Genomic DNA, 25,118 nt, shown 5'->3' with positions numbered 1-25,118 from the left:
TATGGAACATTAAACATCCAGCTCAGCTAAATCAAAAGAGGACCAGGTGTCAAAGAACAAGGAGAGGCCATTATGCATGGAAAATGGAGTTAGAGTCATAGTTAATTTAGAATTCTTTAAAAACTCCAGTCAGCACTTTAGTTGTATTTATTAGTTAGTTCAATAGCTGATAGGTGTCAGTAGAGGTAGTTATCGACTCCCCTCATGCTGGAGGAGGAAGCTCGAATTAGTTAGAATAAGGATTCTATATATAGTTGAAACAGCAATGTAATGAGGGTTGGAAATTTTATAACGGAGTACTGTTTTGGCTTATGTAAAGACAGAGTTCAGTAATATAATTTGGCTGCTTTTCTTCTCAGGATTCATGAAGGATTTCTATGTTCAGAATGTATGATTTTATCTTTTCCTTAATGTCTTTTACAGTTGCATAGGTGTACAATCACTCAGAATTCACTGATTGTGCTCTGATTTCCTGTGTGCATTTATGAGCTGTGGTTCCATATGTGTTGTGTTCTGAATATTTAAATACTAAGTTCCCTGACTTCTATGTAAAGGCAGTACCATTGTTTACTGAAGTGTGATTGACTCCATAGGCCCAATGGAAACTTATGAAATGTTTGTCCAGCCTTTATATTTGTCACTGTTATGTCACAAGAGTTAGCCATCTTATTCTTAACCAAAATCAATAACCCTTTGAGAGAGCCCTCTCAGGCTAAGGAGGCTAAGCCTTAGTCAAAAGATTGGTTTGAAACAGTTACTTGAAGTCTTCCTGGCTTGCAACCTTCCAGGGTTTGATTATCACTGACAAAATTTCAAAGGAAAAGCCATGGAATTGGGAAAATTGTGGACTATATGTCAGTTGATGTGGAGATAGTGAATCAAATGGTTTGACGTGTTCATGAATTTCGTCAACGCCAATTCAGATATCCATTGCATTGCTTATTGTCTTTGGCGTGATTCAACTTGCTGCACTGGCTGGATTGGCTACTATGATAATTGTGATGGTTATTTGTCTATTCCTAGCCTCTAAACAACAGAAATATATGACACAGATACTCTCTTCCAAAGATAATCGTATGAAGGTCACTAATGAAGCAATAAGCAACATGAAGATTATTAAGTTGCAGGCCTGGCATGAATGGTTTCATAGGAAAGTTGATGCTGCTCGTGGTAAAGAACGCATTTGGATAAGGGGGCTTATGTATTATGCTGCTATAACCATTTTTTTGCTGTGGTTATCACCGCTTGCAGTTTTTGTTATATCATTTGGCTCATGTGTACTGATGCATATAGAGCTTACTCCAGGCCGAGTTTTTACTGCAATTGCGAATTTTCGCATACTCCAAGAACCTCTGAGATCCTTTCCTCAAATAATCACTGCAGGAGCACAAGCTGTTTTAAATAACTCAGCAGTTTCGTAGCGCGCTACGAAACTGCTGAAAGTGATGATTTTAATATAAATCAAACAGTTTTGAACTATAAGCGGGAATGTTGAAAAGGGAATATACTCAAGGGATCCTGCAAAGTTATCAATCTTCAGCAAAGTTAATACAGGTGGAGGAAACATGTATTCGAATGCAACTTTAAACTTTTGCCGTAAAGTGAACACATTTACTACAGTCCAAAATATGTCAGGCAGCTTGGAGGAGTTTTTGTCTTCACACATGGACAAAGGTTGACAGCACATCAGGACGTGGCATATCACATGGAAAGGCTCTATACAAGCTATCTGCAGAACCGTATGAACCTTTGTGGGTCAATGGAAGTGGATTCAGAAGTTTTGGCGAATTCTGGAGTATTGGGTGGAAAGAGGAATGCTTCAAATATTTGTTGTTGTCAAGACAAGAGCTCTGTCTGAAGGAGAAGTTAACAAGGCCCGCTGCATGCCACCGAATTCATTTGTCATTCATCAACCTATGGAGCAGAGAGCATCTGTCGAGCCATTACGATTCAATTCCCAACAGAAACAACAGTCTTTTCATTTGGTTTGACTGTTCAGGAGTGGAATACAGATACATCAGTTGCAGGAGCTGGGGAGAAGTTGGCTAATGGTTCAAGTGATTCATCTTGGAAACTTAACAAGTTTGATAAGAAGATTGAAGCATCATCTGCAAAAATGTATTTCCACTATTATGGGCAACTTCTTCACCAGCAGAACATGTTGCAAGATTATGTGCGGACAGGGTCATATTATGCCGCAGTCATAGAAAACCGTATAGATTTTCATGGTCGCATTGTGGTTGATGTGGGGGCTGGAAGTGGAATTCTCTCTCTGTTTGCAGCACAGGCTGGTGCAAAGCATGTCTATGCTGTGGAAGCGTCAGAAATGGTAGATTATGCACGCAGACTTGTTGCTGGAAATCCATCTTTGGGTCAGCATATAACAGTGATCAAGGGGAAAATTGAAGAGGTTGAGTTACCAGAGAAAGCAGATATTCTAATATCAGAGCCCATGGGAACATTATTACTCAATGAAAGAATGCTAGAAACATATGTAATTGCGAGGGACAGGTTCCTTGGTCCTACTGGAAAAATGTTTCCCACTATGGGCAGGATACATATGGCTCCTTTTAGTGATGAGTATCTATATGTTGAAATTGCAAATAAGGCTTTGTTTTGGCAACAACAAAATTACTATGGTGTTGACTTGACACCATTGCATGGTTCTGCGTTTCAGGGCTATTTCTCCCAGCCTGTTGTAGACGCTTTTGACCCAAGATTGCTTGTGGCCCCTCCTATCTCTCACACAATTGACTTTACAAAGGTCAAGGAAGAAGAGTTGTATGAAATTGATATTCCCTTGAACTTTACTGCATCTGTGGGCACTCGAGTTCATGGCCTAGCATGTTGGTTTGATGTTTCATTCAATGGAAGTGTTGTACAATGATGGCTACAACATGTACATGCAAAAGCCTCCGCAGGATTATTCGCAGCAACTCTATGACAGATACAGGGAGTCTTTTGAAGAGTATATTACTTCGATGGTACTACCTGCATTGAGGGAGAAACATGATGAGTTTATGTTGAGAGAACTTGTAAAGCGATGGGGAAATCACAAAATAATGGTTCGGTGGCTTTCACGTTTCTTTAATTACTTGGATCGTTACTTCATTGCAAGGCGTTCTCTTCCTGCACTAAATGAAGTTGGTCTCATGTGCTTCCGTGATCTGGTTTACCAAGAAATTAAGAATAATGTAAGGGATGTTGTGATTACTCTGATTGACAGGGAACGCGAAGGAGAGCAAATTGATCGAGCTTTGCTGAAAAATGTTCTGGGCATCTTTGTGGAGATTGGGATGGGTAACATGGATGCTTATGAGAATGACTTTGAGTCAGCGATGTTGGATGACACTGCTTCTTACTATTCTCGAAAGGCTGCATCATGGATTTTAGAAGATTCTTGTCCGGATTATATGCTTAAGGCGGAGGAGTGTCTGAAACGAGAAAAAGAAAGAGTTTCCCATTATTTACATTCCAGCAGTGAACAAAAGTTGCTGGAAAAAGTACAAAATGAACTGCTTTCCCAGTATGAGAGTCAACTTCTGGAGAAGGAGCATTCAGGGTGCCATGCCTTGCTAAGAGATGACAAGGTAGATGATCTTTCAAGGATGTATAGGTTGTTTTGTAGGATACCTAAAGGCTTGGAACCTGTGGCTCAAATTTTCAAACAGCATGTTACTGGTGAGGGTACATCATTAGTCAAGCATGCAGAAGATGTAGCAAGCATCCATCAAAAGCTCCTCAAGAAAGGGTTTGCAATCCTGAACCCAGATGTTTATGTGTTTGATTACAGCAAGCATCCATCAAAAGCTCCTCAAGAAAGGGTTTGCAATCCTGAACCGATATTGAAAGGTCATTCTAATGAAGGATATGGTTTGTCATGGATTCTTCTCAAAGAAGGTTACCTACTAAGTGGTTCAAACGGTGCACAAATGTGCTTGTGGGATATAAATGCTGCATTTGGAAAGAAAGTGTTTGAAGCCAATTAAATATTGAAGGTTCATGAGGGGACAGTTGAGGATGTTACAGGGCATTTGAAGCACGAATATCTTTTTGGCTCTGTTGGAGATGATTGTCATTTGCTCATATGGGACATGCGTACACCTGCACCTAACAAGCCTCAACAATCAGTTGTAGCTCATCAGAGTGAGGTTAACTCTTTGGCCTTTAATCCGTTCAATGAGTGGCTGTTGAGAAAATAAAGCTCAAGACAGTCAGAGTTTAGTATTGAAACTGTGATTTTTGGGAACAACTCAGCAGTTTCGTAGCGCGCTACGAAACTGCTGAAGCTGCATAATTAACGATCAGTGAACCAAATTTTGAAGACTTTCCTATCAGCATTAAAAAAGTTTTTGTGTCAGCGCACATGCACATGGGAAAAGCTTACGACACACGAAGGACGTGGCACTCATTACTAATTAAAGGATAAAGAACATGGCTAATTACTTCCGAATATCTTTGAGGAAAATAAAGGCATAAAAACAGGGACAGTTTCCTGTTTCTCAGCAGAGGTAAAAGGATACGACATTTAAGGCCAGCAAGCAGCTACAGACACCTATCACAGCCACCGCCAGAAGGGAACCAGATGTCAAAGAACGAGGATGATTATAGACCAAGACTGTTATGGAATTAGAGTCCCATTTGGTTTAGATGTCTAGAAGATCTAGTAGAATTAGAATCCTAATTGTTTTAGGATTCCAGAGCTGTCAATTTGTAGTCTGTTATATTTATTAGTTAGTTTTAAATGTTAGTAGGTGTCATCATAGGCAGAATCGAATTCCCCTCATGCTGGAGGAGGAATCTCGATTAGTTAGAATAAGAATTCTATATATAGCTGAAACAGCAATGTAATGAAGGTTGGAAAATTTTATAACAGAGCATTGTTTTGGCTTATGTAAAGACAGAGTTTCAGTAATATAATTTGGCTGCTTTACTTCTCAGGATTCATGAAGGATTTCTATGTTCAGAATGTGTGATTTTACCCTTTCCTTAATGTCTTTTACAGTTGCATAGATGTATAATCACTCAGAATTCACTGGTTGTGCTCTGATTTCCTGTATGCATTTATGAGCTGTGGTTCCATATGAGTTGTGTTATGAATATTCAAATGCTAAGTGCCCTGACTTCTATGTAAATTCAAGATCATTGTTTATTGAGGTGTTGTTGACTCCATAGGCCCAATGGAAACTTGTTTAATGTTTTTCCAGCATCCATTTTTGTCACAGTTATTTCACAAAGAGTTAGCCATCTTATCTTAATCAAAATCATAAACCCCTCTAGAGAGAGCCCTCTCAGGTTGAGGAGGCTAAGCCTTAGCCTAAAGTAGGTTTGAAATAGTTACTTGAAGCCTTCCTGGTCAGCAGCCTTCCAGGGCCTGATTTTGAGATAACATTTTGGTGCGTCTGCCGGGAGCCTGAAGATTATTCATTCCCGAAATCATGAAGCTGAACTTCTGAAGGTAGCAGGAGCTCAGAAGGTTTTTGAGGCTGCAAATCTACCTTGGCGACTCCATTGTTGAAGAATTCAAAATTCATAGATTCATGGTGATTCCACTGGAGTTATGAAGGACCCAGATGCTACCATTCTTATTTCAAGGTATGCATGCATAAATTTTTCAGGAATTCATGGTTTCCCAAATCATTTTCCCAAGGATGCATATTTTCTAAGGAATGGTCCAAAATTCAATGGAGAAGATTTGAGTTTAACTTTGAAGCATATATCAGATTTCTGTCATTTTACTGAGCTTCTTAGAGTTAAACATGAGGATGTTTGCATTATGTTGTTCTATGATTCATTTCAAGGGAAATGTAAACGGTGGATTGAAAGCTTTCCTGCCAAATCCATCAAGTCATTTGAAGACTTTTGGTTTATGTTTTTGGAGGAATGGATAGATAGATCAGAGTTGGTGGCAAAATCTCCTTCAATTCAAGGTTTCAAACAATGGAATAATGATCATAGTAATGGAGAAACAGATGAAAATTTTTCTTTGTCCTTGTCCTCGTATCTAAAATCATTTGAGTGTAAGGCAGAGGATAAGATGAAATTTTTGAATGAAGTTGCTAATGACATTGAGAAAGACATTGAAGGTTTACAAGGTCAAATTAAGGCATATAGTTTTCATAATCATGATCATTATTTTCAGAAGCTTTCTATGGCAGAACACAAGGAGAGAGTGTTGCTTCCTTTCTCTTTCACGATTGAGGAACTGTACATTGTTGTTGAAGATCAGTTTGCACAACCAGAAAGTTACAAGAATCATCAAGCCAATCATGTATTCTGGGATCCTATAGCTAAATACATGGAAGAGTTTTACTCTCCAGTGTTTCAGTTTTTCTATGAAGATCAGAGACAATTTCAGTGGCAGTGGTCATCACAATATCATTGTGATTCTGAACTCCGATGCAGTCAAAAAACTCAAATATCAGATAAGACAAATGATTGGCTACATTGGAAATTTCACATTGATTGAGCTGAAAGAAGTTTGAATTGATAGGGTAGGTAGGTAGGAAAATGCAAATAAGCTCAAGGTTGACTGATTTTTTTTTTTTTTAGATATAGACTTCTCTCTCCTATGGTGATTATCAAGTTCAAGCCCAAGGTGAAGGCCCAAGGAACTCAAAGAAGATGTTTGTCAAATAAATTTTTGTCCATCATAAGAGGATAAGGCACTGAAACTGCAAGTTCTTAGTGTACAACAAGGGCACACTATCCCAAGTGGAGCCACTGTTATCACTGACAAAATTTCAAAGGAAAAGCCATGGAATTGGGAAAATTGTGGACTATATGTCAGTTGATGTGGAGATAGTGAATCAAATGGTTTGACGTGTTCATGAATTTGGTCAACGCCAATTCAGATATCCATTTCATTGCTTGTTGTCTTTGGCGTGATTCGACTTGCTGCACTGGCTGGCTTGGCTACTATGATAATTGTGATAGTTATTTCTCTATTCCTAGCCTCTAAACAACAGAAATATATGACACAGATACTCTCTTCCAAAGATAATCGTATGAAGGTCACTAATGAAGCAATAAGCAACATGAAGATTATTAAGTTGCAGGCCTGGCATGAATGGTTTCATAGGAAAGTTGATGCTGCTCGTGGTAAAGAACGCATTTGGATAAGGGGGCTTATGTATTATGCTGCTATAACCATTTTTCTGCTGTGGTTATCACCGCTTGCAGTTTCTGTTATATCATTTGGCTCATGTGTACTGATGCATATAGAGCTTACTCCAGGCCGAGTTTTTACTGCAATTGTGACTTTTCGCATACTCCAAGAACCTCTGAGATCCTTTCCTCAAATAATCACTGCAGGAGCACAAGTTGTTTTAAATAACTCAGCAGTTTCGTAGCGCGCTACGAAACTGCTGAAAGTGATGATTTTAATATAAATCAAACAGTTTTGAACTATAAGCGGGAATGTTGAAAAGGGAATATATTCAAGGGATCCTGCAAAGTTATCAATCTTCAGCAAAGTTTATACAGGTGGAGGAAACATGTATTCGAATGAAACTTTAAACTTTTGTCGTAAAGTGAACACATTTACTACAGTCCAAAATATGTCAGGCAGCTTGGAGGAGTTTTTGTCTTCACACATGGACAAAGGTTGACAGCACATCAGGACGTGGCATATCACATGGAAAGGCTCTATACAAGCTATCTGCAGAACCGTATGAACCTTTGTGGGTCAATGGAAGTGGATTCAGAAGTTTTGGCGAATTCTGGAGTATTGGGTGGAAAGAGGAATGCTTCAAATATTTGTTGCTGTCAAGACAAGAGCTCTGTCTGAAGGAGAAGTTAACAAGGCCCGCTGCATGCCACCGAATTCATTTGTCATTCATCAACCTATGGAGCAGAGAGGATCTGTCGAGCCATTACGATTCAATTCCCAACAGAAACAACAGTCTTTTCATTTGGTTTGACTGTTCAGGAGTGGAATACAGATACATCAGTTGCAGGAGCTGGGGAGAAGTTGGCTAATGGTTCAAGTGATTCATCTTGGAAACTTAACAAGTTTGTAAGAAGATTGAAGCATCATCTGCAAAAATGTATTTCCACTATTATGGGCAACTTCTTCACCAGCAGAACATGTTGCAAGATTATGTGCGGACAGGGTCATATTATGCCACAGTCATAGAAAACCGTATAGATTCTCATGGTCGCATTGTGGTTGATGTGGGGGCTAGAAGTGGAATTCTCTCTCTGTTTGCAGCACAGGCTGGTGCAAAGCATGCCTATGCTGTGGAAGCGTCAGAAATGGTAGATTATGCACGCAGACTTGTTGCTGGAAATCCATCTTCGGGTCAGCATATAACAGTGATCAAGGGGAAAATTGAAGAGGTTGAGTTACCAGAGAAAGCAGATATTCTAATATCAGAGCCCATGGGAACATTATTACTCAATGAAAGAATGCTAGAAACATATGTAATTGCGAGGGACAGGTTCCTTGGTCCTACTGGAAAAATGTTTCCCACTATGGGCAGGATACATATGGCTCCTTTTAGTAATGAGTATCTATATGTTGAAATTGCAAATAAGGCTTTGTTTTGGCAAAAACAAAATTACTATGGTGTTGACTTGACACCATTGCATGGTTCTGCGTTTCAGGGCTATTTCTCCCAGCCTCTTGTAGACGCTTTTGACCCAAGATTGCTTGTGGCCCCTTCTATCTCTCACACAATTGACTTTACAAAGGTCAAGGAAGAAGAGTTATATGAAATTGATATTCCCTTGAACTTTACTGCATCTGTGGGCACTCGAGTTCATGGCCTAGCATGTTGGTTTGATGTTTCATTCAATGGAAGTGTTGTACAACGATGGTTACAACATGTGCATGCAAAAGCCTCCGCAGGATTATTCGCAGCAACTCTATGACAGATACAGGGAGTCTTTTGAAGAGTATATTACTTCGATGGTACTACCTGCATTGAGGGAGAAACATGATGAGTTTATGTTGAGAGAACTTGTAAAGCGATGGGGAAATCAAAAAATAATGGTTCGGTGGCTTTCACGTTTCTTTAATTACTTGGATCGTTACTTCATTGCAAGGCGTTCTCTTCTTGCACTAAATGAAGTTGGTCTCATGTGCTTCCGTGATCTGGTTTACCAAGAAATTAAGAATAATGTAAGGGATGTTGTGATTACTCTGATTGACAGGGAACGCGAAGGAGAGCAAATTGATCGAGCTTTGCTGAAAAATGTTCTGGGCATTTTTGTGGAGATTGGGATGGGTAACATGGATGCTTATGAGAATGACTTTGAGTCAGCGATGTTGGATGACACTGCTCCTTACTATTCTCGAAAGGCTGCATCATGGATTTTAGAAGATTCTTGTCCGGATTATATGCTTAAGGCGGAGGAGTGTCTGAAACGAGAAAAAGAAAGAGTTTCCCATTATTTACATTCCAGCAGTGAACAAAAGTTGCTGGAAAAAGTACAAAATGAACTGCTTTCCCAGTATGAGAGTCAACTTCTGGAGAAGGAGCATTCAGGGTGCCATGCCTTGCTAAGAGATGACAAGGTAGATGATCTTTCAAGGATGTATAGGTTGTTTTGTAGGATACCTAAAGGCTTGGAACCTGTGGCTCAAATTTTCAAACAACATGTTACTAGTGAGGGTACATCATTAGTCAAGCATGCAGAAGATGTAGCAAGCATCCATCAAAAGCTCCTCAAGAAAGGGTTTGCAATCCTGAACCCAGATGTTTATGTGTTTGATTACAGCAAGCATCCATCAAAAGCTCCTCAAGAAAGGGTTTGCAATCCTGAACCGATATTGAAAGGTCATTCTAATGAAGGATATGGTTTGTCATGGAGTCTTCTCAAAGAAGGTTACCTACTAAGTGGTTCAAACGATGCACAAATATGCTTGTGGGATATAAATGCTGCATTTGGAAAGAAAGTGCTTGAAGCCAATTAAATATTGAAGGTTCATGAGGGGACAGTTGAGGATGTTACAGGGCATTTGAAGCACGAATATCTTTTTGGCTCTGTTGGAGATGATTGTCATTTGCTCATATGGGACATGCGTACACCTGCACCTAACAAGCCTCAACAATCAGTTGTAGCTCATCAGAGTGAGGTTAACTCTTTGGCCTTTAATCCGTTCAATGAGTGGCTGTTGAGAAAATAAGGTTCAAGACAGTCAGAGTTTAGTATTGAAACTGTGATTTTTGGGAACAACTCAGCAGTTTCGTAGTGCGCTACGAAACTGCTGAAGCTGCATAATTAACGATCAGTGAACCAAATTTTGAAGACTTTCCTATCAGCATTAAAAAAAAATTTGTGTCAGCGCACATGCACATGGGAAATGCTTACAACACACGAAGGACGTGGCACTCATTACTAATTAAAGGATAAAGAACATGGCTAATTACTTCCGAATATCTTTGAGGAAAATAAAGGCATAAAAATAGGGACAGTTTCCTGTTTCTCAGCAGAGGTAAAAGGATACGACATTTAAGGCCAGCAAGCAGCTACAGACACCTATCACAGCCACCGCCAGAAGGGAACCAGATGTCAAAGAACGAGGATGATTATAGACCAAGACTGTTATGGAATTAGAGTCCCATTTGGTTTAGATGTCTAGAAGATCTAGTAGAATTAGAATCCTAATTGTTTTAGGATTCCAGAGTTGTCAATTTGTAGTCTGTTATATTTATTAGTTAGTTTTAAATGTTAGTAGGTGTCATCATAGGCAGAATCGAATTCCCCTCATGCTGGAGGAGGAATCTCGATTAGTTAGAATAAGAATTCTATATATAGCTGAAACAACAATGTAATGAAGGTTGGGAAATTTTATAACAGAGCATTGTTTTGGCTTATGTAAAGACAGAGTTTCAGTAATATAATTTGGCTGCTTTACTTCTCAGGATTCATGAAGGATTTCTATGTTCAGAATGTGTGATTTTACCCTTTCCTTAATGTCTTTTACAGTTGCATAGATGTATAATCACTCAGAATTCACTGGTTGTGCTCTGATTTCCTGTATGCATTTATGAGCTGTGGTTCCATATGAGTTGTGTTCTGAATATTCAAATGCTAAGTGCCCTGACTTCTATGTAAAGTCAATATCATTGTTTATTGAGGTGTTGTTGACTCCATAGGCCCAATGGAAACTTGTTTAATGTTTTTCCAGCATCCATTTTTGTCACAGTTATTTCACAAAGAGTTAGCCATCTTATCTTAATCAAAATCATAAACCCCTCTAGAGAGAGCCCTCTCAGGTTGAGGAGGCTAAGCCTCAGTCTAAAGTAGGTTTGAAATAGTTACTTGAAGTCTTCCTGGTCAGCAGCCTTCCAGGGCCTGATTTTGAGATAACAGGATAGTCAGAGTCGAGGCTAGTGAATGTAGAAGAGCTCACTACCCAAAGTTGTGAGGATAACGACACGCTTCACAGAATACTGGATGTCAACCATCCTGTAATTTTAGTTGACTCCATCAATTTGGTCAATTCTCGAGTGATGTGGACTAGCTCTACAAATATTTTTGGAACATATGGGAGATCCAACATAAATCTTTAACTCCAAGTTCTCAAATTCAACCAATACTTCTTCTTCATCTTCTGGAGAAATGTGCTCTCGCAATATGGCATTAATCTTATCTTGGTATACTTGATCCTCATTTGCACAGTTCAAATTTGAAGTTGTTATTACCCTTCAAGAGTTGTCTAGCCCATCATAGAAGGGCATAAAATTATTTCCCATGCAAATGACAATTAAAATAGAAAAAATTGCTTGCCAAATTTAAAATAAATATTGTTTTTGAATTTTTCAATAGACGGGTAAGGAAACTTTTCATAATATGTTTTACTTGTCACTATTTTTATAGTTTATTTATTTATTTAATCATTTTTTATATATCGTAACAATTTAAAAAATGAAAGTGAACAATTTTTCTAAGTCATGATATTTCAAAAAAAGAAATGTTATCATTTTTATGCGATAGAATCCTATTTCTATGGAGCTTATGCATCCATGTATCACCAAATTTCATCTTAGTAGTGGGCATGAAAGATCAAAAGCTTTAGTTGTGGTGAATCCTTTTGCTATTCACAGGGGACAAAAAATTCCAACTGGAATTAGCTTCAATTGAATCAACTCCCCATCCTATTAATCCTTGTATTTATAAATGTTACGAATCCTCTATGGCTCCACTAGTATATCTTCTCACTGCCTACTCCGCTTTTCCTTATTTCACTTACTTGTATTTACTACTTTCTCTACTTTCTTGTATTTATGAATATCAGCTACATGTGTTCTTTATACCTAGCTATTATGAAAACATGACAATAAGCACTAGGGATCAAAATTGATTTAATCTGATTCCTTTTATGGTAAATCTAATGTTGAATAAGTAGTATTAATTCATTTCTATGTTCTTTTGTAGATGATATCCTACATCATAGTGCACATGTGCATTAATCATTAAGCCACATGTGCACTTCTCACTAGGTCTATAATTCTAATGAGAATTCATATTCTTGTAAGTTATATTTCTTTTATGGAAAATTGTGTTGTTGGAGGTTTTAAATAGTTTTTGTTGTTTTTTTATTGGAGATTAAAATGATATCCATAAAATAATACTATATTTTGATTGCTTTTAAAAAACTCATTGTTATTCTTTAAATGATCGTGTTAGTTACGTGTAAGAAAAGAAAGCAATTTCATTTTACAACAATGACACCCATAAGATGAAAGAGTAAATTTTCATATTGAATTTCCTTTATATGATTCCTATATAAATTATAAGTAAATATCCAACTAAATTCAATCCATATGATTCATATATTGAGTGTAAGTAAATGGTCATATTAAATTTCCCCCCTATAATTTTATATAGATTGTCATATTAATGAACAGGTCTCCTTCCTTGTACTTGGAGTTCTAGTTTATGGATAATATTCTTCTTTTGGAATCTACACTATTGTAATGTGTGAAACATACATTAATTCAAAATTATTTGTCATTTTCATATGGAAAAAAAATTATTTTAACTTTTCAATATTGAAAAATTATTATAAAATTAACCTTTGAAATTGAAATATAACTCTATCTCTTCAAATTTAAAATTTAATCCATGCATAATTATACCATCCTAGAGTTTTTCAACATCATCCAACTTCATCCACTCTAGTAAACCTTAAATCATTGTTCCCCATCTTTAATCTCTTCAAAAATAGCCTTCCTTAAATCATTGTTCCCCATCTTTAATCTCTTCAAAAATAGCCTTCTGCTTGGTTGTTAGTTCTATGTCTGCTGGCTGTTGCTCAACATTATGAAGCCAGATACCAAAATTTTTACTAAATCTACACTAAGAAACCAGACACAGACTAGACTAGCTCTCGCTGTGGCCAAATTGGATATTATCTTTCCATTCTTTGATCTCTCAAGCAATACAATAAAGTGAACTTCGACATATTTGGATCACGTTCCACACACTAAGTTCAATAAACGGTTAGATAATGCATTGAACATTACTTGTCTCGGTACTTTTAAATCTTTCTCACAGAGCATGATGGACCGTCTTATTAATTTGGAGATTTAATATTTAATCGATCAACCATTAATGTTTTTGTGGTTTGCACACCCTAGATATCCATTGCAAGAAAATGTCATCTCCACCCCCTAATTTGACATACATTTACTCTCATCTCCGGGGATTACTCGCAAGCGTTTTTTTGGCTCGGTGGACAACCGAGGTCATGCTCTTACCCCAAGGTCGACCGGTGAAAATTCTTCACACTGCACATGTTTATGGGCTATTAAATTAAGAAGCTTGTGCATCAAAATCACTTCAAGTAGATGGTGCAGCACTAATTCACTATCTTTATATTCTCATTTTATGGGGAATATTCCGGGATTTCGCAAGGATGGTTTAAAATTGAACATGTAATATTTGATCAAGAGGGCTCTAGCAAGTCAAAAATGTTAAAATAAAATTATATGTCAAAAAATGTAAATTTATATTTTTATTAGTTGAATGGAGAGGTTTACTTTACAACTCCATGTGAAGGTGATGTTTTCCATTTAGAATTGACACGTATCCCTATTAAAAGTTTATTTTCTCATTAATTCATAACATATTGGATATTTATTGTATACAACATTAAAATATGAAATTGTATATAAGTGTGACTTTTTAAAATTTTTGGCCTAATCAAATGGAAAAATTTGTGGTGAAATATTGATTTGTGTTATTTAAATTGATTTTTTAACAGCATATATGGATTGAGCACCCTAAAAAACCCCTAGGCACTTGATTGTGTAGAGTTCACCCATCAAACTTGTGATTTCAATGAATCCTAAAGGATTCTAGTCAAATTAGATTAGAAAATCAACTAGAATTTTTTTCAAAAAATCACACTTAAAACAACTTGTTTTTTTTCTATATATAGATATAGATATGAAGTTTTATCATTGGCCATTTTTGGATTCCACATTTTGACAACTGATGGTATTTGCCCATGGTATTTGAAACTTCATATATATATATATCTATATTAAAAAATGTTACAAGTAAATATTTTAATGTTGTATATAAGAAAATATCCAACCTGGATTATGAATAAAATATTTTAACATGAATGAATTAATGTTGAAGTATACTTAAAAATATATTAATAACAAAATATAATCTCTATAACATCCAAAAATACAATTTAAACAATGAAAAATTACACATTTTTGAATTGGCTTTTATGTGAATTATTAAAATCTCTATATTCATCTACTATTTAATTTGGTGCCATGATCTGATTCTCCATCTTGCCCTGACAATTAATCAACCACACGAGATGGTTTGAAACAGACAAAATACTATAAATGTGATGAGATTATTGTTGACAGATTTCTCGACAAATTATACATTGTTTTTTGCGGTGTTAGATAAGTTTGCACCTAAATTTATATATATAATTATCAAATTATGGATATCCTGCAAGTTGGATGGCAGCCCCAGAAGCAATAATAGAAAGTAAATTGCAGTGAAGGAAAACTTATATTAATAGTAGAATACACATGGGAGAAGAGACTATTGCCACCATCAAAAAAATGAATTCATTCACTCCAGCATTCTCATTTTTTGGAAAAAAAATTACCAAATTCCGACCAGGAAATTGTCATCCTAGCAAATTTGTGACCAGACAACCCCAACAACCCCGGTTACAACCCTGCAACGGTTACGGTTTTTGTAAGGTTTGGTATGGCGTTGGGAAGTACAAAACATTAAAGGGAATAGATGCTGCCCCACCATTTTGTGTCTAAAAGATTAGACTATACATTGCAATTTGCACAATGATGCAGCATGTCGGTCATCAACCAGATCTATGAATCTCAGATAGTTGGCTTCACTCATCATTTCCATCAGTGGAGTATAAGGAGAATTCTTCAACACGTTGAAGATCATAGATATTTCCGGTATCACATGGCTCTCTCTCTCTATGGCGAGGCAACATGTTCATTGAAATAGCTGAGTAGAAAGTTGACAAGTACCTGTAGGCTGTAATAACTGCGACGCATGAGGATTTGACCATGTGCTATCTTTAAAATGGTAATTTGTGATATTTCAGGTGTGTCAACATGTGAGAGTGGCGGAACAGGTGAACCCTTCAAAACAGCAGGTTTTACTATGTAACCACATGGTATTTTATACCACTCTCAAATACCATGTAACCATAAAACTTGAACCTAAATAATAAAATTATGATTAAACCCTCCCAACCACTTAATATACAGGAAACTGACATGTTACAACTCCCCTTGTGAAATGAATAAAGGAATACAGTTGATCCCTCTGAGCAAGGTTGTGTGTTAAAAAAAATCGAAACCGTTGTGTGCACGCTGCCTTGTAGGCTCTATGCCTACCGAGGGTCTTGATCGATCAGGCTGGCCTTCCCTCGACCTACTCACTTGGGTAGGAGAAAAGATAGAGCCGAGACGAGAGATTGAACGACATCTTAACACAGGGCGTCCGATCTTCCGGACAAGCCGTATAGGAAACAACGGTGAGATCCTCCGCAAGGGATCAAAGGGCCATACCACTCACCCACCCCAAAGGGACGTAGCAATAGGAAAGCACTTGGCGAGTGCCGGGCAGAGGGGAAGGAGCCTATGTACTTGTCACACCACTCACCCACCCCAAAGGGCCCTAGCAATAGGAAAGCACTTGGCGAGTGCCGGGTGGAGGGGAAGGAGCCTATGTACTTGTCACGCCCCTCAGTGAAGCTACCGATATTGAAAGCTAGGCTACACATAAGTATATTGATAGCCCTTTGACAATTAATAGTACAACAAACTAATATATTATTGAAAGGCTACAAATAGGTATATTGAAAGCTAGGAGTCACTAACTTATTAGAAATTTTATCTAAAGATTTTTATCCACTTGAGTGAGGTAGCGTTCAAAACCATTTAAACTGTTTGATTTTATTTAGATAATTTTTAATTAAATATTATTATCTTTGAATAATAATTTAAAATTATAAGTTTTTTAATAAAATGGATAATAGAAAACAATTAATTTTTAAAATTATTTTTAAGGATTATTTTTTGAAATAAGACACTTTTATGTAAAATAAAAAAATAAATGCAGTATCATCATTTTTTTTTGTATATAAGTTTATGTAATCTATAATGAATTAAGCAAAGTTTTTCGGTAGAAATCACATAAGAGAATTTTTTGGCCAACGCTTTTGAACAAACAAGTGTGCTTCATCATCAGGACCAGATGAAGAGGTAGACTATGGCAAAGGCTTAAATAAAGAGCAATGTAGGCTTAATATCATAATTTTTATTATTATTTGTTTTAATAAATTATTTATATTTATTTAAAATATTAAGATATAAATAATAAATAATAAATAAATAGGAACAATGTAAATAGGATTATATTTCAAATTAAATGTTAAGTTTATTTGAAGTTTTCAATATATATATTTTTTTAAATAAATTACTTTTATGTGAATAAGCTTGTTGGAAATAATAATCCCAACTACCGCAATAAACACCTTGATAGTGCCATACTTGTTAGAGGTATTTTTGCAGGTTGTGACTCAATTTGAAGATGGAAAGATTGAACCCAGAACATAAGTACCACACGAATCATTTCGTAACACAGTGAAAAAATTTAAGGCATTTAATGTATTTTGGTAAATAGATATGGGCAAGCATTCATTCCGCGATTATTTCCCACACTCTACAAACATCTGCAGGATTACTTTCCACACTCAACAACAGCAACAATGTATAAATTTTTTGCTCTATCATGTATTAATGTAAAATTGTATGTTGAGATAAATATGTATGTAAAAATCATTTTGCAAGTCAGAGAGAAAGAGGGCATGAGGAGAAAATAGTGGAGCAAATTTTGGTGAGCCCTTCAAAACAACAAGTTTTACTATGTTATTCTGCCTGAAGTGTAAATCACTGTAAACCTTGTTTTACTTGGTGAATGAGCCGCAATATCATATGAGTGTATTTTCATGAATTAGAAATTAATCCCAAGTTTTTATTGTTGCTCCAAGCTTACTCTGAGTTTTTTTGTTTCCATGAGTGAATATCGTGTTTTTAAGCCCAAAATCAGCTTCGCGAAAGCATCCCCTCTACCTCTCCCCAAAATCAGCTTCGTGAAACCATCCCCTCCACCTCTCCACATAAATTTTTCAACATGGTATGAGCAGGTTAAACTCTATTTGTGTAAAAACAAGTGTTTTTACTAGCAATTAGAATTGTTTTGAGGGGAGATTGTTTTTAGCATATGTACTAGGCCGCAAAATCAGCTTCGTGAAACCATCCCCTCCACCTCTCCACATAAATTTTTCAACATGGTATGAGCAGGTTAAACTCTATTTGTGTAAAAACAAGTGTTTTTACTAGCAATTAGAATTGTTTTGAGGGGAGATTGTTTTTAGCATATGTACTAGGAGGTAGAAAGTTTTTTTTCCTTATGCTTAGAAATGGCAACATCGCACAAGCTTGACTAATCCTCAAATATCTCAGTTTAATCGTAAAAATATGATTATTGGGCTATTACAATGAAGGCCCTGTTTTCTTCTCAAGACATTTGGTATTTGGTGGAGAATGGTTTTCATCTCAAGGAGGAAGAGATTTGTTAAGGGATAACAGGAAGAAGGATTCAAAAGCCCTATTCTGTGTTTTCCAAGGAGTTCATGAAAGTATTTTCCCAAGGGTTGAAGCAGTAATGAAGTCCAAGCAAGCATGGGACACCCTCCAGACAGCCTACCAAAGCATAGAAAGAGTCAAGACAACAAAGCTGCAAATGTTGAAAAGAGACTTTGAAACACTTTGTATGAAAGAATCTGAGAATGTAGACTCGTTTTTTACACATGTAAGTGGGATGATTACTCAAATTAGGTCTCATGGTGAGATACTTGAGGAAAGAAATATAGTTAATAAAGTTTTGAGAAGTTTTCCAGCAAAGTTTGATACCATTGTTGTGGCCATAGAAAAGACAAATGGTCTCTCACACTTCTCAGTGGATGAGCTTAATGCATCACTGATTTCTCATGAACACATACTGAATAGAGCAACAAGCTCCTCATTGGAGCATGCCTTCAAGACACAAGTATCATTTGGTTAAGCTCGAGGCAGAGGAAGATCATATGCTAGAGGAAGAGGAAGAAGCCCACACAGAGGTGGAAGAAGTAGCCCTTCAAGCTCAAGTGGAAGAGGCAGCAATCAAAATCCAAGTCAAAGCCCAAGCCAAAATCAACCACAAAGTCAAAGGTATGATAAATCTCAAGTTCAATGTCATTACTGTAAGAAGCATGATCATTATGCAAATGAATGTAGAAAGAAGAAATATAACATTAGTAACAAATCAAGTGTAAATTTTATAAAAGAAAATCAGAACGATGATAACATGTTTTTAGCTTGTAATGTAGCACAAGAAAAACATAGTGATATATGGTATTTAGATTCAGAGTGTAGCAATCACATGTCAGGAAACATAGAAATGTTTTCCAATATAGACGAAAGCGTGAAATCCAAAGTGACATTAGGGACTGATAGCAAAGTCTCTGTCATGGGAAAAGGAAGTGTTAATATCCTAACAAAGAAGGGGGAGAAGAAGTACATCTTAGATATTTACTTTGTCCCCGGTCTGAAGCATAACCTCATAAGCATTGGACAGTTCATGCAAAAGGGCTACAATGTTTTTTTCAAGAATGATGTATGCACAATTTTGGATAGGCCTCCAAGAAGACAACTAATTGCAAAGGTTCATATGAAAAAAAATAGAATGTTTCCCCTAAAATTAAAATCATATTTGAAGAAAGAGGGTGCACAAGCACAACTATCAATGAACTCACAAGAAGAGGGAAGAAAAGATGCAATTGTCACACAAGTAAACTTTCAAGCAAAGGTCAAAGATGAAAATTGGTTATGGCATTTGAGATTTGGACATATCAACTTTGGGGGTTTGAATTTGCTGCATAGGAAAGGCATGGTGAAGGGACTACCATTCATAGAAAAACCAAACAGCCTATGTGAAGGATGTATCTTGGGCAAGCAACATAGAGAGACATTTCTAGCAGGAAAGTCAGTAAGGGCAAAAGCACTTTTGGAAATTGTCCACTCAGATTTATGTGGACCAATGCAGAGACCATCAATTGCTGGCAGCCACTATGTATTGACCTTCATAGATGACTACACAATGAAGACATGGGTCTATCTCCTAAAACGGAAAAGTGAAGTGTTTGAGAACTTTCGCCAATACAAAGTTCTTGTTGAGAAGCAAAGTGGACACTACATCAAAGTCCTCAAGACTGACAGAGGTGCAGAATACATCTCAAATGATTTCTTTCATTTTTGTAGGGAGCATGGAATTCACAAGCAATTTACAACAAGGTATACACCTCAGCAAAATGGTGTGGAAGAAAGGAAGAATAGGACCATTATGGAAATGGCAAGGAGTATGATGAAGGAAAATCATTTGCCAAATGATTATTGGTCTGAAGCTATCGCTTGTGCAACATATATCTTGAATAGATGTCCAACCAAAAGCGTCCAGAACATAGTTCCTGAAAAGGCATGGAGTGGAAGAAAGCATAGTGTCACCCACATGAGAGTTTTTGGATATGTGACGTATGCACATGTCCTAGATGAGTTGAGGAAGAAGTTGGATAGAAAGGGGGAAAAATGTATATTTGTTGGATACAGTGATGAATCCAAGGCATACAAACTCTACAATCCATTAACCAAGAAGGTCATAATCAGCAGAGATGTGCAGTTCATAGAAGAGGAAGCATGGGATGGAAGTTTAGAAAAGACAGTCAATGTCAAAGCATGTATACCACATGAGGACAAAGAGGAATTAACAGCAGCAAGTAATTCATCAACAGTGACTCCCTCTACTCCTATTCAAGCGCAACAAAGAAGGAAGCAAGCAACACCATCAACAAATAATAGGACAATTTCACGTAGCCAAGCAAGTGATTCTCCAAGGACATCGCAAAGCGCAACACCATGTGACATGTCAAGCCCATCTTCAGTGAGCACAAGAAGACCAAAATTCAGAAATTTAAATGAAATTTATGAGCAAGATGAAGTTGATAGTAGAACTGCTCTGAATTCCTTATTTGCCTTATTTTGTCATGTAAATGACCCAATCCATTTTGAGGATGCAGTCAAAGAAGAAAAATGGGTTGCGACAATGGAGGAAGAAATAGAAGCAATAGAAAGGAATGACACATGGGAGTTAGTGAACCTTCCGAAAGGAAAACATGTCATTGGAGTGAAGTGGGTCTATAAGACCAATAGCAACATTGAGGGAAAGATTGAAAGGTACAAAGCAAGGATAGTTGTCAAAGGATACAAGCAGCAACATGGCATAGATTATGCGGAGATGTTCATGCCAGTCATAAGGATGAAGACAATATGCGCAGTTGTGGCAATTGCCGCGCAACATAAATGGAAAGAGTATCAAATGGATGTAAAATCGGCATTCTTAAATGGGGTGCTGAAAGAAGAAGTGTATGTTGCGCAACTGCCTAGTTATGAGGTTGAAGGCCAAGAAGACAAAATATATCGATTGAGGAAAGCTATTTATGGGTTGAAGCATGCATCGCACACATGGTATAACAGGATAGATGCCTACTTGTTCGACAATGGTTTCAACAAAGTGACAGTGAACCCTCTCTCTACATCAAAGAGAGTGATGGTGAGATTCTCATTGTCGTCTTATATGCAGATGATTTGATTTTTACAGGCAATGATGATTTCCTCATTGCTGACTTTAAACAAGTCATGAAGAATGAATTTGAAATGACTCACTTAGGATTTACACCAACGTTTCGAATCCCAAATGGGATCCATCATCATCTTTCTTTTTTCCCTGATGATGGATCCCATTTGGGATTCGAAACGTTGGTGTAAAAACTCCATTACTGTGGGTTCTCCAATCAGAAATTCAAATAACACAAACCACAGATCTCTGAAATCCAATCACTTAGGATTGTTAATATATTTTTTGGGCATAGAAGTGAAGTAAACAGAAAATGGAATTTTTATCTCTCAAGAAAAGTATGTGGCAAACATTTTGGAGAGGTTTAAAATGCAGAACAGCAAGTCCGCACCAACTCTAACTATCATGGGGTTGAAGTTGAGCAAAGAAGATTGCGGTAGCAATGTCAATCCAACATTATACAAAAGCATGATAGGCAACTTGATGTATTTGACCTTCACTAGGCTGGATATAATGTATGCAGTGAGTTTGGTGTCGAGGTTCATGGAGACACATTGGCAAGCAGTGAAAAGGATTTTAAGATATGTCAATGGGACAAAAAATAAGGTTTTTTGTACAAAGCAACAAGTGATTTCAAGTTGATTGGTTACACTGACAGTGATTGAGCAGGAAGTGTCGATGATAGAAAGATCATGCCAGGATATGTTTTTCATTTGGGTTCCAGAGCCATTTCATGGGCCTCCAAGAAGCAGCCAATAATGTCATTGTCAATGGTAGAAGTTGAATATGTCGCAACAACAGTAGCAACGTGTCATGGATCAGAAGGATGTTGGGGGATTTTCGTCATAACCAAGAGGGAGTGACAACTATTTTCTTCGACAACGCCTCAGCAATTGCATTGTCAAAAAATTATGTCTTTCACAAGAGGACCAAGCATATTGATGCTAAATATCATTTTATTAGAGAGTTGATTAATAATGATGAATTGGGTTGCGGCACCGCAGGTCACAGGAACAATTTGCTGATATCTTCACAAAGTCATTGGCACGTGAAAGTTTTGTTTATCTCTGAAATTGTTTGGGAATTGTGAATGGAGGCAATTGTGATTAAGAGGGACTGCTAGAAATAATAACCCTAACCACCACAATAAACAGCTTGATAGCGACCATACTTGTCAGATGTATTTTTGCAGGTTGCGTCTCTGTTTGAAGATGGAAGGACTGAAGCCAGAACAGAAGTACCGCGCGAACCATTCCACAACACAACAAATAATTTAAGGCATTTAATGTATTTTGGTAAATAGATATGGGCAAGCATTCATTCTGGGATTATTTCCCACACTCCACAAACAATTGCGCAATTACTGTCCACACTCAACAACAACCTATTAATTTTTTATTATGTCATGTATTAATGTAAAATTGTATGTTACATAAATATGTATGTAAAAGTCATTTTGCAAGTCAGAGAGAGAGAGAGCTGTGAGGAGAAAATTGTGGAGCAAATTTTGGTGGGCGTGTGAAAACAATAGTTACTGTGTTTTACTGCGTATTATTGCGCGTGAAGTGTAAATCACTGTAAACCTTGTTTTACTTGGTGAATGAGGTGCAATCTCATATGAATGTATTTTTATGAATTAGAAATTAATCCTAAGTTTTTATTGTTGCTCCAAGCTTACTCTATTTTACTCTGAGTTTTTGTTGCCATGAGTGAATACTGTGTTTTTAAGCCTCTGTATAGCTGCGTGAAATCAGCTTCGCTGCCTCTCCCCTTAAATTTTTCAACAAAGCTTATGCTTTTTAAAATAGGTTTTAAATAAATTTCATTATTTTAAATTATAGGCTACTAAGATTTAATAGCTTAACAATATTTTTAATCATATATACAATCTAATGAATAATATCAATCTATTCTCAACAATTGTTTTTAGTTTCAAAACATTGACATAACATGTATCAGATTCCAAAATATTATTAAAATAAATTCCATCCTATTCGCTTGCTTCCTCCATTACCTATCTTCCATGTTACAAATTTCAATTGACAATTAAAGACTTCGTAATTGTTGTGACCTCCTCCATCACCTATTTGCCATGTTACAAATTTCAATTGACAAGTAAAGAATTTGTAATTTTTGTGATGAAAGTAGGCATTCTTCAACTACATACCATATCTTCCAACAAAAAAATGGTAAGGGGGGCTGAGATATACTGGCACAAATCAACCAATGTAAATATTTCTGGTAAGAAATGTGTCTTAGACTGTCCCATTTGTGCAGTCACAAATGTCCCTTGGTTTGTTAAGAGATCCACTTCATGGATGCCTAAAATGCCCCTAGTCCTCATTCTGTTGTGGCTATTTGAAATCCACAGCCCGTATCCCATAGCGTTGACCTTTTCCTTTGTTGGTGCCATCACCTTTAATGTTGGTTTAATGAAGAGAAAAAACTCTAAAAATCTGCAGGAGCGCACCTTACTGGATATTTTCCCGAGATCTGGACTGATATATAAACATGTGGAAATACGTCTGAAGGCTTCCTCTTTGTAGAAACGCATTACAAAGAATGTAAATCACTTGCTGCAAATTTAGGATTTTACTAATTCCTTGAATAAATTGCATGAATAAAGAAATATGGTTTGGATCTGGCCTAACCCACACCAAATTGAGAAGAAGACACTGAAATTAAGTCCTTGCTGTATATACGTCAAAATAATATTTTGAGTAGTTCAATTATGAAGAAAAAATGGATTTAAACTGAATCTATAATCCTTTTTCTTTTTCTTTTTTATAGTTTTTTATGTCTCTACCCCTTAACCGTGGAACTTGCAATTCCAATAGACTGCACTTGAATTTAGCCACCCTTGAGTTAACTAAACAAATTATGCTACATGGTAGGATGCCTACTCCTCCACTGATTTGAAGATCTCAACTTTCTCAGGTGGCATGGAATGAGTCCATTCACAAGCTTCATGTGGTTTGAAATGGATTTTAATTTCTTCTTCTCTCAAAGATGAAACCAATGACATCTAAAATTCATGAGAACCAAATGCATAATTTGGGAATTAAATGCATGTTTTCTGCACAATAATAAATGTATTATTAAAAATTAGATAGGGATGATTGGGAGAAAATAATCTACTTATGACTACATGACCAAACATGTTATTAACGGATCTAAAATTTGATTCATGGGCACATTCCAAAGGGTAAAAAGGTTAGGGAAATCCTTATTGAGAATTTTCAAAGACCAAAGTCATGGCATCTTCTCAAATTGTCATGAAATGAATAACATGGTTCCTTACTCTGCACTTGAAAAAGCCCATGTTTCTATTTTCCTTCTTTCTAAAATCTTCCTCTAGTTTTATATTGTTCAATCAATTTAGATTTAAGTTTTCCATAGATTTTATATTGCTCAATTGATTTAGGCAGCGTGTGTGGGAAGTGAAGCTTTTTTAACATTTCCACACATAAAATCACTTGAATGGTTAAAAGTGTTATTAATCCCACTAGTTTCATACATTAGCAGATGCGATGAAAGCATTTCAAATCAAAAAGTGCTACCACGTGAAATTAGACAACTGAATATTGAGATCATAAAGCTAATTTTCTAATATATTTTTCAATTGAATTAGGTGGAATATGACATGGACAAGGAGGGGTTGTAGGAGGGGCAGGGATTGTTCACAATCTTGAAGGAAAAATAATAATTAATTACGTTTGGGGATTAGGTAAGAAAACAAAAAACCAAGCAGAAATGTATGAGCTCTATATTAATCTCCTCCTCGCCCTTCAACAAGTTGTTAAAGACCTCACTATCATTGGTGACTCCTTCCTGATATTAAAAACCAACTCTTCTCCTAAAGATAATGCACTCAACTAGATCCTCCAATGTGTTAAGAGCCTCCTCACAACTGTCTC

The 25,118-nt window shown here is 36.7% G+C and overlaps 4 pseudogenes; all 4 read left to right on the top strand.

Moving 5' to 3' along the window:
* The first annotated feature begins 1,759 nt into the window (after window positions 1-1,759).
* LOC149223780 (putative histone-arginine methyltransferase CARM1 pseudogene) lies at window positions 1,760-2,887 on the top strand (annotated as a pseudogene).
* Window positions 2,888-2,897: 10 nt separating this feature from the next.
* On the top strand, window positions 2,898-3,989 carry LOC149223779 (cullin-1 pseudogene; annotated as a pseudogene).
* Window positions 3,990-8,006: 4,017 nt separating this feature from the next.
* Window positions 8,007-8,820, top strand: LOC149223778 (putative histone-arginine methyltransferase CARM1 pseudogene; annotated as a pseudogene).
* Window positions 8,821-8,826: 6 nt separating this feature from the next.
* On the top strand, window positions 8,827-9,919 carry LOC149223777 (cullin-1 pseudogene; annotated as a pseudogene).
* The last annotated feature ends 15,199 nt before the right edge of the window (window positions 9,920-25,118 follow it).

This window comes from Pinus tabuliformis, chromosome Q (assembly GCF_031772625.1).
Source record: "Pinus tabuliformis cultivar Carrire ecotype Pingquan chromosome Q, CPIR1, whole genome shotgun sequence".
Taxonomy (NCBI): domain Eukaryota; kingdom Viridiplantae; phylum Streptophyta; class Pinopsida; order Pinales; family Pinaceae; genus Pinus; species Pinus tabuliformis.
The sequence above is the reverse complement of the archived record's forward strand: the minus strand, read 5'-3'. Positions and strand labels throughout refer to the sequence as shown.